Source organism: Mastomys coucha, unplaced genomic scaffold (assembly GCF_008632895.1).
Source record: "Mastomys coucha isolate ucsf_1 unplaced genomic scaffold, UCSF_Mcou_1 pScaffold21, whole genome shotgun sequence".
NCBI classification, from domain to species: domain Eukaryota; kingdom Metazoa; phylum Chordata; class Mammalia; order Rodentia; family Muridae; genus Mastomys; species Mastomys coucha.
Genome location: NW_022196904.1, coordinates 14,181,524 through 14,195,913, shown reverse-complemented (window position 1 = coordinate 14,195,913; position 14,390 = coordinate 14,181,524). Strand labels below are relative to the sequence as shown.

At 43.8% G+C, this 14,390-nt stretch overlaps 1 protein-coding gene and 2 long non-coding RNA genes across 3 annotated transcripts in view; 2 read left to right on the top strand and 1 right to left on the bottom strand.

Moving 5' to 3' along the window:
• Arhgap35 (Rho GTPase activating protein 35) overlaps positions 1-14,390 on the top strand; it is a 117,099-nt gene that overhangs the window by 83,281 nt on the left and 19,428 nt on the right. The gene's annotated exons all lie outside the window — the stretch shown is intronic.
• On the top strand, positions 3,253-7,680 carry LOC116101689. Its single transcript, XR_004122897.1, has 2 exons — positions 3,253-5,324; positions 6,576-7,680. It is a non-coding gene; the product is annotated as an uncharacterized LOC116101689 (long non-coding RNA).
• Positions 5,562-6,447, bottom strand: LOC116101688. Its single transcript, XR_004122896.1, has 2 exons — positions 5,975-6,447; positions 5,562-5,857 (listed from the first exon to the last, which is right to left on the bottom strand). It is a non-coding gene; the product is annotated as an uncharacterized LOC116101688 (long non-coding RNA).

Below are 14,390 nucleotides of genomic sequence, written 5' to 3'. Positions count from 1 at the left end.
CGGGCAGTGGTGGCGCATGCCTTTAATCCCAGCACTCGGGAGGCAGAGGCAAGTGGATTTCTGAGTTCGAGGCCAGCCTTGTCTACAGAGTGAGTTCCAGGACAGCCAAGAATACACAGAGAAACCCTGTCTCAAAAAAACCAAAAAAGAAAAAGAAAAAAAGAAAGAAAGAAACTTATTTTATCCATATGAGCATTCTTCATGCATATATATCTATTCACCTTGTGTGTCTCTGGTGCCCATGGAGGTCAGAAGAGGGTGTCATATCCCTTAGAGCTGGAGTTCTGTCTTTTTAAATTATTACTTAATTTATTATTTATGGGTGTGGGTGGGTGGATGTGAGTTGTGCCTGTGCTGGGAATCTAACCCAGGTCCTCTGCACGTACTTGACTGCTGATCCATCTTTTCCAGCCCCTGGGTTTATTTTTAATTTTGTGGTACATGTTAGCCTTGGTGCTGTTAGAATCCACAAAGGGTATTGGAACCCTGGAGTGCAGTTGAGGGCTGTGAGCCACCCAGAGTGAGAGCTGAAAGCAATATGCACTCTTTAACTGCTGGCTAATCTCTCCAGCCATCCCTTACTGAAATTTCTGCATATGCACATATTCTTGGTTTTGATGCTGTTTAAAAGAAACAAATTGAAATGACACCATGCATTTGTATGACACACAGTGTCTCATTAGTATCTCAAGTTCTCCATCTTCTGGTGTTAGGATTGCAGACTTCTTCCTCCAATCCTCTCCTTCCGCCACTCCCTCCTTTCCTCTTCATATTCCTTCTTTGTGTATATCAGGTTATTTAATCAGCTGGCTGCTGAAAGGTGTGTGTTCGTCTCATGTTATTACAGGTCACACTGCAGGCTTACATCTTTGTCTTTCAATGAGGTTTCCTTCTCACCTTCCCTTGCCTCCTAGGTAAGCCAAAGCATCCTATTAAACTACTTTGTTGTTGTTGTTGTTGCATTTACTTAAGTATATGTGAGTGTACCTTCACATGGGGAAAGTCAAAGGACAGCTTATAAGAATCCATTTTCTCCTTCTACCATATGGGTTTTGAGTTACCAGGTTCAGTGGCAAGTTTCTTTTCTGTTCTTTTTTTTTTAGAGAATTCTGAGCTGTGTTTATTTTTTTTTAATTTATTATGTTAAGATTTATTTATTTACTTTATGTATATGAGTATACTGTATCTGTACAGATGGTCTGTGAGCCTTCATTTGGTTGTTGGGAATTGAGTTTTTAGGACCTCTGTTCTCTCCTACCCAAAGATTTATTTATTATTATACATAAGTACACTGTAGCTGACTTTTAGACACACCAGAAGAGGGCATCAGATCTCATTATGGGTAGTTGTGAGCCACCATGTGGTTGCTGGGATTTGAACTCAGGACCTTCAGAAGAGTAATCAGAGCTCTTACCCACTGAGCCATCTCACTAGCCCAGCAAGTTTCTTTACCAACTGAGTCATCTCACTTTTGTTTTGATGTGTGTGTGTGTGTGTGTGTGTGTGTGTGTGTGTGTAGATTTAAAAACAACAACAACATAGACTAAAGCAGTGGTTCTCAACCTGTAGGTCACAACCCCTTCTGGAGTTAACCAACCCTTTCACAGGAATCACATATTAGATATGTGGATATCAAATATTTATATTACAATTCATAGCAGTAGCAAAATTACAGTTTAAAGTAGCAATGAAATAATGTTACGTTTGGGGTCATAACACAAGGAACTGTACTAAAGGGTTGCAGCATTAGGAAGGTTGAGAACCAGTAGGCTAAGTGAAAGAGAAAGAACTCTCAAGAGTGGGAAGGGTCCTGAGGGAAGAAGATGCTCTATATTTTTTTTACTTACATTAATTTAGTTGTATGTATAGATACATACATTTACCATAGTGTGGATGTGGAGGTTAGGAGACACCTTTCAGGGATCCAGTCTCTACTTCTACCATGTGGGGTACAGGGATCCAACTCAAGTTACCAGTTCATGTAGCAGGCACTTTTACCCACTGAGCAATCTCATCAGTCCTGATAGTCTACTTATTAAATGCTATTGTGTATCCTACCATATCACCATTAGGTGAGATTATTATATATTTAATTTTTAATTTTTTAGTTTGTTTTGTGAGCCTGTGACTATGACAGAGACTCCTAGGTAACCCAGATAAACTGAGTGTGCAGTAATGGTTTCAAGCTCCCACTAACCCTCTGTAGTATTCTATGCTCAGTGGAGCAGACTCAGTTCAGAAGAAGCAGTGGGGCTGTGTTAGAGAAGGAGGCTCTGCCTGGTTCTGTTTCAAGCAGTATGACAGTCTCTTCAGAAGACTTCAGAGAAATGAACATGTGTCAACAAGTACTGAGTACAACCAGAGCCACAGAGACTTGGAGAAGACAACAACCTTAGCTAGGCACGAGGGCACACATCTGTGATCCCAACACTCCAAGAGAACACTGACAAGTTCTGGGTAGCTTCTCAGAATACAAAACATAAATCAAATATACTCCAATCTCCTTCATATGTACTTTTAAGCTGTCGTAATATTACCTCTAGATAGCCTTCCAGTACATTTTTTAACAATTATTTTTATTTTTTAATCTTTGTGTATGGGTGTTTTGCATACATGTATTATCTGTATACCATTTGTATTCCTGGTGCCCACAGTTGCCAGAGAGGGTATCAGGCCACCTGGAACTGGAATCACAGATCTTGGCAGGGTGCTGGGAATTGAATCTACGTCCTCTAGAGAGAACATACAGCATCCTAGCCCTGAGCCATCTCACCAGCCCCTCTGACTATTAATAAGAATGTGTCTTACCTTTCTGCTGTTACTTTCTTTCTATATCAAAATCATAGGTCCTATCTGGGCAGTGGTGGCGCACGCCTTTAATCCCAGCACTTGGGAGGCAGAGGCAGGCAGATTTCTGAGTTTGAAGCCAGCCTGGTCTACAGAGTGAGTTCCAGGACAGCCAGGGCAGCACAGAGAAACCCTGTCTCGAAAAACCAACCAACCAACCAACCAAAAAAATCATAGGTCCTAAATTCTTATTTTAAAATGTGCTATAAAATTATTTTCAACTCAATTTCTGTTCCCTTACCCCCCCCCCTGAACATTTTGTATCTTTGTGCTGTTTCATTCTTACAGTCGTAAAATAGCAACTAAGAACCTGTCGTTCATGGGTTTCTGTTTGGTACTGGAGGTTAAAGAATAAATAGGGTGGGTGACACACAATGCCGTCCTGAGAGACTCCACTTAGGAGAACCTTAGGTCAAAAGTGTACTTTGAGATTGGTTCTCATGTAGCCCAGGCTGGCCTTGAGCATGACAAGCTCTAGAGAATGATCTTCTGCCACCTCCAGAGTCCTGAGATTACAGGCATCTGCCACCATTTATATGGAGGCAAGGATTGGCCCCGGGGTCTCATGCATAGTAGGTGAACTCAGTACCAACCGAGTCATGTCCCCCAGTCCTCCTTCAAGCAGCACTTTAATATGTGTTTTCCCTTTTTTCACAATGCATCTATGCAGTTTGGGAATTGGTTTGTTTAGTGTGTTTTAAACATTTCATGAAGGTGTGTTCTTGTTTCTGTTTTTCAATAGGGCCTTAGCTCTGCAGCCAAGTTGGCTTCAAACTCAGGATCCCCCAACTTGGCCTCCTGAGTGCTGAGATTACAGGCAGACTACCATCTCTCAGTGCGCTCTTGCTGTCTTTGTGCTATTTTCCTTGTCTCACATGTTTTTAGTTGTTATCTTACTTGGGAGGGCGGTGGGTTTTTTCGAGACAGGGTTTCTCTGTGTAGCCCTGGCTGTCCTAGAACCCACTCTGTAGACCAGGCTGGCCTCGAACTCAGAAATCCACCTGCCACTGTTATCTTACTTTTTTTTGTAAAGGTAATAAGTTTATCTGAAAATGCATCCTGTTGAGTTCAAACAAGGTGTTTCCAATGCAGAGAATATCCTGTGAAGAGGTGACTGTGAGAGCATTAGAGAGGAGCTGGTGCTGTCTGTTTACCCAGTGTCCAAGCACCTGCAGGCCTTCCATGGTAGGAATGTCAGGAAGGAAGTAGGCATGTCTGGGTGGAAACTTGCCTGAGAGAAAAGTCCCATTCTCTGACAGAAGGTGGGAACATCTTTTAGGAGAGAAAAGTAGACTAGTACGAAGCAGGAACTGTACTGCTCTTATCCTTTGAAGGTCAGCCTGCAGCATCTGGGGTTGCTCAGGGCTTTGCAGACTCTTCCTTAGGTTTCTTAGAGTCTGAGAAAGGTCATGCATGCATCAGGATGGTGGGGCTTGCACTCTTAAGGGTCTATTAAAGATTTCCTTGGGAAAGATTTTTTTTTCCTCTTACTTTCCCATCATTATTTCTGTTGAGAAGATAGATTTTTGAAAAGGCATTATTGTTGTTGTTTTGGAGGGGATATCATGTGGAAGAAGTTGCTGGCCTGCCTTAGGTTGATTGATCTAGGGAGCAGCTGTCACCTCTTGTGAGTCCTGCTGTTTTCCTGCTATCCTGCGTCCGTCCCTGCCTCCAGCTTATCTCATTCTCTCCCAGACTCACTAACATAGCATCTTAGTGAGTGCTCTCTCATCTTGCCAGCTGCTTTCCACACTGCTGTGGTGTCTTTGTAACGTCAGTGGATCCCATATCAACTTCCCCCCATCAGTGTTCTCCATCATCCTGGACAAAGGTGAATGCTATTGCATGCAGAGTCTGGTGTTGTCTAGCCTTGCCTTTTAATGTTTTCTTCAGCTCATGATCAGAATTGCTACCATTCCTCAAAAATCTTCCCTGGAACCCTCTCTGGTCTGTCCTCCAAACCAGAGCCCAGCTGAACTGTGTGTCTGTGTGCCCTGCACCTTTCTTGACAAGCACTCTATGCACCGGACCCTGATTGTTTGCTTCCTCAGTAGACCCTAAGTTCCTCAGGGGGAGACACTGGGTCTTCAGCATTGTTTCTTTCAAGCCAAGTGCACAAGACTCTAGTAAATGGTTATAAATGAATGAATAGTGTAAAACACTCAAAAGACCCCATCCCTCAACAGCTCTATTTAGCCATGGAAATGTGGAATGTGTACATAGAAAAGGAGAGATGCATATAATACTAAGGTCCTAAACAAGCTTTCAGTATCTGGATGGGAACAAATGCCCTATGTCTTTGGTATGGGGTTAAGGGAAGAGTACATGTGACTTCTAGCTACCAGCCAGCAGAATGAAAGGCAGGAGTCAGCCTAGAAAGGCTGGTAGGAAAATTGATGTCTTTCAGGTGGAAGCTAACAACAGAGTTTCCAGTACATCTTCCCCACACTGGAAAAAGAAAGCAACAAAATACTGTGGTGAGCTATTACTATTCATAATAGCCAGAGGGGTAAACACCCAGATAGCAAACCCATGCCTGCTTAACAGAAATACAGTAGCATCTATCTTTATACACTAGCCTGTCCCTTAGCCACAGAAGGGATGGAATATCTAAAGTCCTTGAATGGTGCCACAGTCGTTGGAATAGACCAGTTACAAAAACCAAGATGTATGCTCCCATTTACACCAATTGGAGGCAGGAATTTAGAGTGTCGGCTCATGGGAACAGCTTTTTTATTATGGGCTGATACAAGGATTGTAAAATTAATGGTTGATTTTTCTAGATACACTGGGGGAAAAGAAAACCCTTATGTGGTTTATTTTGAATGAATTGAATAAATGTGAATTGATAATCAACAGTTGTAAAATATTAACAGTACATAGAAGATAAATATATAACTTTCCTCCAGGATTGGTCAGTTTTTCACTGAGTCCACAGTGGCTTGCTTTGATTTAAGGTGGGTCCTTAAAGAAGAGGCCTGTTCAAGGTGTTGTTCAGTTCTTGGAGCACCTGGAGGGTGAGAAGGAGACAGCACTGGTCCATGCTAGTTATTTTTTCACTGTGACCAAATACTTTTAAGAAACAGTTTAGGGATGAAGAGTAAGGTGAATAAGGAAACCAACTCACAGATACAATACAAGATGAGTTCCTGGACACTGACCCCTGATGGGCCTCTGATTGGCTGGAGTTGGCCAGCATTTCCTTCTTCCTTCATCCTCGGTGTTAGATTTGTCCTCAGGCAATGTTCCATTTTTGTTTCATACATTTTTGTTCCTTGTTCCATCTTTGAATGCTACAAGGTGCTGCTGCTGAGGTGCTATCTCTGGAGTTTGCTTAAGCATTAGATATATGGAGTCCCCAGTACAGTGCAGAGCAAGATTAGGGGGTGGCAGATTCCCAGACCTGCCACTTTTCATTTGGAAAACTACAATTACATGCATTTTACCTTGGGATATTTTCAGTTAGGTATGTTGGGTGAACTTCTGGGTATCTGAACCTGAGAGTCACCATGGAGATTTCGTGCTGTATGCACTCACAGCATGTGTATATCCTTCATCAGGTGTCTCCCCTCCCGGGGCACTGTCTAGGTTAGCTTCTTTTCTCATTGCTGCAACAAAAGCAGTTTAAGGAGGAAAAAGGCTTATTTTGGCTCCCAGTTTGAAGGCATGGTGAGGAATGTAGCTGCTTACATTGTGTCCAGGGCTAACACTCAGCTTGCCTTTTCTAGTTTCCTCTGTCATGGTGCCATCTACGGTCACAGTGGTTCTTCTCAAACCACAGTTAAGCCTGTCTAGAACCATCTTCACAGATGTACCCTGAGACCTGTCTTCTAGGTGATAGTAAACCCAGTCAAGCTAACAATGAAGGTAAACAATCATACTGTCTGTCCAAAGTATTTGTGACATACCCACCAAAGGTCCTTTAAAGGTGAAAGGGCATAGTGTTATAAAAGAGATCAGTAAAGCCCCAGGGGAGGGTTCAGGGTAACTGAGCCTGTGAATTGTAGTTTGCTCTTCACAGCTCTCTGAGAGGTCTAGTGGAGTCCCAATCACCTGAAGTGGGCCCCAAGTTACTATAGCCAGCCTCTGTGGTGTTGAGTCCCATTCCTACAGCTCCATCCTTCTAAATACATAGGCAGTGGCAACAAGCATGAGTAGTGGGGACAAGTAGCTATTTCAGCAAAGTACCAAATTCACCCTTGGCTTTACATCTTACCTCCATGTAAAAGAATCAAAACAAGGATCCTTACTTCTCATCTGTCAGTGTTGGAGTCTAGGCTAGCTTCAGTGTATCATCCCCTCAGTAGCACACTCCTGCACCGGGTCTCACAAAATCTTGAGCAATAGCTGTCCATGTATCATCCCCTCAGTAGCACACTCCTGCACTGGGTCTCACATAATCTTGAGCAATAGCTGTCCAGCATTAGGGAGCACTTGAGAATGTGATGCACTGTTCAGAAAAAACCAACACAGTTTTTCCTGGAACTAATTTTTTTTTTCCAAAAAATTCCACCAAGCTGTTAAATGGAAAATAGCTGCTAAGAGTTTGGACATGCAAATATTTTCAGCTCTATAACCAACCAAGCAAACTATAGTGTCACCCTGATGGGGGAACAGTGGGACAAAAGGCCACCTAATGCCTGAACTGACTCCTCCCAGCTGTTGGTGAACTCCCAGATTGCCCAATCCAGTGGGAAAGCACTTTATTTGGACCTAGCACACAGCACAGTGTCTTCAGTGAACAAGGTGCCAGTCCAGCGTCTGCAGGCAACATGGCCAGAGTGGCTCTGAGCAAGTTCCTCCACTCCTCTGGGTGCCCATTTCCTTGACTGTTGCATGAGACAAAAATAGCACCTGTGGGTGTTTAAGGGACAGCACAGCCAGGTGCTGATTTTGGAGTTCACCTGCCTAATTCTCATTCTGTTCTCCTCCTCCCATCCCTGGGAGCTGTCACTTCCACTGCAATGGTAGTGGAATGCCAGGTCCAAAAAGAGACCAGACCTAGGATTCAAATCCAGAGCCATTGTCTTCCTACCATCCAATGATTGGTATTATCAGGAAGCCATAAAAGACACATCAGGTAGAGCCCTGGAGCCTTACAGGAAAGTGGAATTGGGCCAGATAGCATTGGAGTTTGTTCCCGGCATCCCAACCCCTCTGGGCCTGCCTTCTGCAAATGTCAGCACCACTTTGACAGCATGACATCATCCACCATGCACTTCCAGTTCTGACTCTACCTCACAGAGTTAGCAGGGAATTTCCAGAGCATTTAGAAGCTGTGTATCAAGGCACGTGTTAGAGTATTTTCTGCCTAGCTCTACCTTGGAGTTGGGCATCTTCCAATCTGAGGGGACCCACAAGTAGGCTAGAGGCCAGAACCTTGTGCTGAAAAAAGTGCACGGAGAGGGACCTGATCCTCATCAACATAGTCTTTTTCCTTATAGAGCTTTTTCCTTGAAGACTGGCTTCATCATATATTAGCTTATCTCCCATGAGCTGGGCAGTGTTAACCTCAAGGGCACACTAATCCCTTTTTACAATAAAAAACAAAAATGCCACAGTTCGTTGGACACTGGCTGCCCACAGTGTCATTGGAGACCTTCCTTCTATGCTGTGATTTACAGTCTTGGACTAGACAGAGCTCGTTCTTACCCAGGAAGGCTCCACACCTCATATAACAGAACTATTTGGTAGACCCTAGAGATGAGCTGCTTGAAACCATTGGGTTTGTGCTCTGGAGTTGCTTTTCATGGGGCTCCTTGCCTAAAAGATGCTTCCAGATGTATTGCAACCTAGAGTAGATGAGTGCAAGGCTGATCACAACCAACAAGTGATCACCTCCTGTGTGCCCTTTCCAGTGCTGTTAAGATACTAGAATATAAGGTGTGTAGTTTTATAAGCTGTGGTTGGAGGGGTCTGTATGACTTAAAGTCACCTCCAGTTCTAAGGTGCGCTTTTTGTATACCTTTGCATACATGTCCTTCAACACCCTCCTGCTTCCTTGTAAGTGAAAGCAAGCACAAGTCAGTTGCATTCCAAAAAGTCCTCGCTGCCACATATCTAGATGGTCATCTTGCCAGCTCTTTCATGATCCAGATAAGTGGAATTCATTTAGCTCGTGACTTTGCCATGCTAAAGGATTTCCTTGGGACCAGGTGCCCTGCATGATCAGAACAGCATGCCCTGGCATGCTGCCTGGAGAGCCCAGCAGCCAAAGAGAAGTCAAGCATGTTTCACCAAGTAACCCTGCCTTCCATCCAAGACAGAAATAGTCTGGGTGTCAGCCCAAGTCCCCAGCATAGTTCCAGCAGGCCCATTCTGCCTAGCTGTCTTGGCTGCCCCGGGCCCCTGTGTGTTGGGAACACACAGTCAGGCTGCCCTGCCCTAAGTGAACAGAGAGGGGATCTTTTGCCATGCAAGAAAAAGCAGGGTCATGGCAACAGCAGCCTAACCTAGGAGAGTGTCTTCTTCATAGACCTGGCTGCCTGTCCCATCTAGCCTAAGACCTGTTAGTATCTGTCTATCCTTCACTCTCATCCCTCCACCTTACTGTAGTAGATCATCATATTCCTGACTTTCCACTTTGAGGTTTCCAGAAACTAAGGGGTCAGTGTCCTGCCAGTCCCGGTGGTAGTAGTGAGATGGTGCTGGGAGGTGCTGCCACCCTACATTCCTGAGTGCACTACTCTTAGAAGCAAGGCTCAATGCTGATACTCTTGTGGGCAGTATAGGCAAACCAGCCCCAACATGGAGTTCCTGTAGTTTCCCCACTTTTCAGATACAGATCTGAGGTGAGGCTATGGACAATTGGGAGGGCAGGCAGGTCACTCAACATCACTTATCAAACCAAGAAACCTTGTCTGCAACAAACCCTTGCCCACCCTTTGGAGCTGGTTATAAAGAAAATGTCTAAGATCCACATAGGTTAACTAGGAAGGGTGAGTGTATCCAAGAGGCCAAGAACTTGGGTAAGCCCTGAAAGCACTGCCTCCTGTTGTGGGATATCCCAGACACAAAGAAGAATGCACACTATGGGAACAGCTAGACAAAGGCATAATATCCCAGCAGTGAGCACCTACTAGTGCTGCATTAGGGTAGTAGCTACTCTAAACACAGGATCGAACACAAACCACTCTGCTAAGATAGGGCCTGTACCTGTACCCTAAGAGTGGGATATAGCACGTTAACACTCACCACCCTATATCCTGTTTGGGAAGTGATGGCACTGCACAGCTACACAGTTGCATTTTGCAAAAGTTGCAGCCATGGCAGACTGTGAGCATGTGTTCTGAAGTAAAAGCTACTATGGTGCCCAGATAGATTATAGAAAATGTGAATGGGTTATGCCATGCCTTCTCAAGCCTCTGGGAACGTCCACTGGATTGCTTGCTGTCCATCCTGTCTGGATAGAGTGTTTTAACATGCTAATAGCACTAGTACTTTTAAAAAAACAAAAAAACTAAAGTGCTGATTTTTTATACCTAAATATAGAAAGTAAAAGCATAAGCAACTCCAGGTTTGCCTTGGAAGAAGTATTGATTCACTGCTAAGAAGGAAATCAGAAGAACAGAGTGGTTACACAGGAACAGTGGTGCAGCCTACGGGCCTTACATAAGGACTCCTGGTCAAGAAGGCTGCCGGTATGAGGAGAAAACCTCATTTGGATATTAAAATTTGCTCAGAAAGCTGGGCTTGGTGCCATACACCCTTAATTTCAGTACTCAGGAGGCAGAGGTGTGTAGATATCTGAGTTCTATGCTAGCCAAGGCTATGTGGAAAAAAAAAAAAACTGTCTCTGGGGTTGGGGAAAATGTCCAAGAGCCAGGTCTCCCCCTCAGTTTTCAGGCTTCTCTGAGACATTGTGCCCCCAGCCTCTCCCAGGATATGGATGGTTGAAGAGTAAAAATGGGCCATTCCTAGCCCATAGTTCTGAGCAGTACTAAAGGCTCTGCAAAGTAACCTGCCTGCCACGTGCACACTTCAAAAGCTCAGGTCACACTTGGTCATAGCCAAAGGACAACAAGCAATAGTAAATTCCTACTAAGAAGTGGATCTTGGTTTTGTCTGTTTTGGAGGGTGAGCAATGCTTGAGACAGGGTCTCATTTATGTAGATTACCTACCCAGTTTGTTTGCTCGCTCTTTCTCTCCTTCCTTCTTCCCTCTCTCCCTTCTTTCTTGCTTTTATTTTTATTTATTTTTTTTATTTTTTTATCTGTCATATATGACCATGGTTAAAAATTCAGTAGCACCTGAGGGCTTGTTTACATAGAAAAGGCAATTGTGGGTGAACAGAGAGATTGCTTAAATGGTGGTTTGGAGTATACATTCTTTTTCTAGAGGACCTAGATGTGTTTCCAGCATTGGCAGCTCAGACCTGTTCATAACTCTAGCTCCAGGGGAATCCGACACCTGGCCTCAGGTCACCTACACTCATGCATGTACACAATTTAAAATAATAACTTTTTTTTAGAGCAGTCAACAACATTCCTCAACAACAATTCTGCCTAAAAGCATCTTTTTTGTTTTGTGTGTATTGTATGGGTTTTATTGATACTTGTGAAATTTAGGTAGAAGAGAGGCTACTTTGTAGAGCCACGTTCTATACAAGCTCCCTCCCCCCTTTTTAAGATTTATTTATTTTAGGTATGTGAGTACACTGTAGCTGTTTCAGACACACCGGAAGAGGGCATTAGATCCCATTACAGATGGTTGTGAGCCACCATGTGTTGCTGGGAATTGAACTCACTGTTAAGAGCAGTCAGTGCTCTTAACCGCTTAGCCATCTTTTCAGCCCCCTCCCCTTCTCTTGATGCTGGCTTCATTTAAAAAAACAAACAAACAAACAAACTAGATAGAGTGTTAGTAAAATACCCAATTAAATGATAAAACCTAGCAGGGTTAATGAAGATGATGTGTGTGGAAGCTCTCCCTCTACCTTGCATGTTACTTTGTCAGAGAACTTGAGCATTCTTATCACTGCAGTGGAACTGAAGGCAGCTCACCCTAGTAGGAGCTACTGTGAAGGCTCCTGTACAGAGGAATAGCAAGCACTGCACCTGGGCCTCATTCTGAGTGAGCACTCGGCACACAGCTCACTATCATGATTATTGTTGGGTACCACCTCCCTGGGCCATTTACTAATCTTAAACAGCATCCCATACAGATGGTTATCCACTAAGGAGGGAAATAAAAAGTTTTGGACCATTCTTTAAATGACATCCATGGCTCTTAATAGTTGTTTTATGTATTGAGAGAATATTTGCCATCCTGTAATTTCCATTCTTAGTCATGCTCTGCTCCCTTAGAGCCATTGGAACAAGACTATTCTAGATGGCAGTTGTTCAGATATTAGAAATAGTGACATTGACTACTCTCTTTTCTTATTTTCTTTTGTGTGTGTGTGTACACGTGTGTGTACGCACTTAACCTTGCAGAGACCAGAGGTTAATAATCAGGCATCTTTTTCTCATTGGCTGTTCTTACTTTTTAAGACCAGATCTCAGTGAATCTGGAACTTGCTGTTTTAGCTAAATTGGCTACACAGATCCACCTCTCTCCAGCCCCCAGAGAAGATATTTGAAACCAGAAGGGCTATTTAAAAGATGGAAAGCTGCTGGGTGAAGTGTGCTTTAATAAAGAAGGGTTCTTTGGAGACTTAATGGTAGGCAGGGTGCCTCAGTCTCTGGTAAGTTGACATAGTGCATATCAGCCACGACTAGTAAGAATTGTGCTGGCAGGTGTGAAGTAGTCACCCTAGGATTTTTCTTTGTGTGTGATAACCCTGGCATGCCCTCCTGGATTCTGGTGGATCTGATGTGGGACTCTGCTTGAGCCCCTAGCCTATTCTCTGTACGATCTCAGGCCCACGGCAAGTGGTCTTGCTCTACTATACAGTATCCTGGTCGCCACCCATTTGCCAGCCCGCTGGTCACTTTTAGCCGTTATGATAGGCACAGTCAGCTCGTGGTGCTGTTTGTTTTTAATTGATTGTAAGTGGTAGTTGTAATAAATTGTGCTTGCTAGGCTAATGATACCTTTCCTAAATAATGCCATGGTGTTGGGTACAACAGCAACAGGATTGCTATTTTAAAATGAGGTTTGGTAAAACAAACAGTCAGGCCGCTTACCGGAAATGCTGAGCTGATGATTAATTGATGTTCTGGAGCTGGCCCCTTGTTCTCAGACGTGCTGTTCCTGTGATGATACTGTAGTGAGGCTACAGCCCACACCCTACTTCATTTCCAGATAGCGAACATGTAGTTTCCTTTCTGCCTCCTTGTGCAGAGGGTAGTAATGCCTGGCTTAAGCTGGCTGTTGGCTCTTGCACAGTGTCAAGAGTGCCTTTCCATTCTGGGACACAGTGCTTCATCACATTGCCATGTTAAAGAGGCTGATACTTAGGGACATGAAAGAGAGCCTAGAACATGCTTTCAGACTAGTTCATGAACACTGGAAGCTGCTGATGCATACTCAGGGCTTGTCAGCATGTGTCCGGTTCCTGCGAAATAGGTGGGAAGTTTAAATGTGTCTAAGATCATTTTCTTAAGTCATTGAGGAATGAGTCCACGGTAAAATTACTAAAGCCAGTGTAATGACACTTGCCTGTAATCCTGATGAGATGGAAGCAGAAGAATCACCATGAAGTCAGGGCCAGCATGGGCTACATAGCAAGACCGCCATCATCTTTGAGGAGGCCCTTGTTCTCATCATTATTGCCATCATTGTTTTGAAAAAGCTGGAGATGTAGCTTTCAGTTGATAGGGATTTGCCTAACATGGTTAAGGCCTGTGGTGACAAAGCACTCAGGAGAAACAAAGTTAATGTACAGAGCAATGAATAGGCTGTTGGCAACAGTAGAAAAACAGCATCTCCAAAGTTACATAGGGAACTGGAGAGATAGATGACTCAGCATTAAGAGCACTGCAGCTTTTGCAAGGAGACTTGCAGTTTGGTTCCCAGCAGCCATATGGTGCCTCACAACTGTTTATAATATGGTTATAGGAGCTCCAATACCCTCTTCTGGCCTTACATACATACATGAAACAAACCATGCAAACACATGATATAAATAAGTTTTTAAAAAAATTTAACAAACATACCAGGTGTAGTGATGCACACCTTTAATCCCAGCACTTAGGAGACAGAGGCATGTTTGTCTTTGTGAGTTCAAGACCAGCCTGATCTACAGAGCAAGTTCCAGGACAGCCAGGGCTACAGAGAAACCTTGTCTCCAAAAAAAAAGAACCCAAGATTGATTCTGAGCACTCACATCCTGTGGTTCACAGCCGCCTGAAACTCCAAACTTCAGGTTCAGAAGACCTGGTGCCTCTGTGCTATGAGGGCAGCTATACTCGCATGCACAGCATACACACAGACATACACATTTTTGTTTATTTAGCCTTTTATTTCGAGACAGGGTCACTATGTAGCTCTAGCTGGGCTCACTATATAGATCAGGCTAGCCTCAAAATGACAAAAATCCACCTGTCTCTGCCTTCCAGTAGTTGGGATTAAAGATGTGTGTTCCCAACCTGGTTCCTAT